At 38.0% G+C, this 1,657-nt stretch overlaps 1 protein-coding gene across 1 annotated transcript in view; it reads left to right on the top strand.

Annotated features, from left to right (window-relative positions):
* Positions 1-1,657, top strand: part of PCLO (piccolo presynaptic cytomatrix protein) — a 118,245-nt gene that overhangs the window by 64,032 nt on the left and 52,556 nt on the right. The gene's annotated exons all lie outside the window — the stretch shown is intronic.

Raw genomic sequence — 1,657 nt, 5'->3', positions numbered from 1 at the left:
TACAAACTATACATACATACATACATACATACATTTTATGTGTGTGTACACACTGATCATACATAGATTTCATGTGTCTTTTCCCACATCTTTTCTATTCTCCATGATGATGAGAGGCAATAGAGTGCAAGTCCAATGCATCTGTGTTAGAATCTGACAGGGTCTCTAACCCACTGCACTTTAATCACTTGCTTTCCAAGCAATCAAGGTCATATGTCTTCAACGCTGTTCTTTATCAGTTACATGCAAGGAAACAGTTGCAAGCAAAACTGGAGGGGAGGGGACAGATCTCTACTTGTGCTTTTTATATTATGTGAAACTATTGAAAAACGAAAGCCTGAGGTCAGCTAAGTTTCAAGGAAGTTATACCATTGCCCCTCTTGCCATGTATTTTAGAATATCATAAAACTGCACAGTAGCTTCATGCAGTAGTCAACCCATAGACAAAGAGCAAGAGTCAGTGTCTATGCCCCAGAGTGTATTTCACAGTTGGTCAGTAATCAAGTATAGATATAATGTATGTTCCCCTTGTGAAATAGCCTTACAAAAAATCAGCATAATAAAACATATATTTCTGTTAATGAGGAAATTCATGAGGTTAAAGTGTATCTATACCCAAACTTTTTTTTTCAATTTTGAATATAATGGGGCAAGAACCAAACCCCATTTAGGCTTTACTGCTTCTTTAGAGAGCTTTCCCCTCTCTGCAACAGGCAAACAAACACCAATAAAAAAACTGACAGGGCTTTTAGCATTCCCCTACTTAACGTAAACAGCATTTTTGCCTCTGTATTGTTGTTACAGAGATTTCCAGTCACATAATGTGTTGGTGATGGCAGTTTTACCAGACAGGAAGTTAAGTAAACTATCTAACAGAGCTTCTGACAGCTGTGAAACCTGATAGGGGTTCAAAATTATTCCCCACTCTTTGGTTATGGATACACTTCTGCAACCTTATTTTATAGCAAAGTGCAGAGTGCAGCGAAATATTCCTGAAATAAAATTCCACAGAGTAAAAGAATTAAAGCTGCATCACCTGCTTTAGTGAAAAAGAGCAATAATGGTTTGCTTATCTTTAAAGATCTGTCTCTGTTTAATGTCTTCAAACATCCATGTACTGCTTGTCTGCTCTTCTATTTCTCTCCCACAAAAATGGTATATAGATGGCGGTGTCCCATTATTTAAATATTGTTGAAAATTAGAATCGTTAAAAGTATAATTAAAATGGCACCTTTTCAGACTGGGCTAGTGTAATGAGCGGTGTGCCTCAGGGTTCTGTGCTGGGTCCCATATTGTTCAACTTATTTATTAATGACATCGGGGAGGGTGTTAACAGCGATATTTCCATGTTTGCGGATGACACCAAAATAGGGAGGGTAATAGACACGGACTTAGACACTATAACATTACAGGAGGATCTGGATAAAATAGGGGAGTGGGCATTAATGTGGCAGATGAGGTTTAATGTCGATAAATGCAAAGTAATGCACTTTGGAATTAAAAATAAACAAATGGGTTATACAATTATGGGTATGCCGCTGGGGAAGTCAGAAATGGAGAAGGATTTGGGGGTCATTGTAGACCACAAACTGAAAGGTAGTTTGCAGTGCCAGGCTGCTGTAAACAAAGCTAGCAGGGTCTTGTCCTGTATTAAAAA

The sequence above is a fragment of the Nanorana parkeri genome, unplaced genomic scaffold, assembly GCF_000935625.1.
Source record: "Nanorana parkeri isolate BGI_ZX_2015 unplaced genomic scaffold, ASM93562v1 scaffold1196, whole genome shotgun sequence".
NCBI lineage: Eukaryota > Metazoa > Chordata > Amphibia > Anura > Dicroglossidae > Nanorana > Nanorana parkeri.
This window is presented reverse-complemented; position numbering and strand designations above follow the sequence as displayed.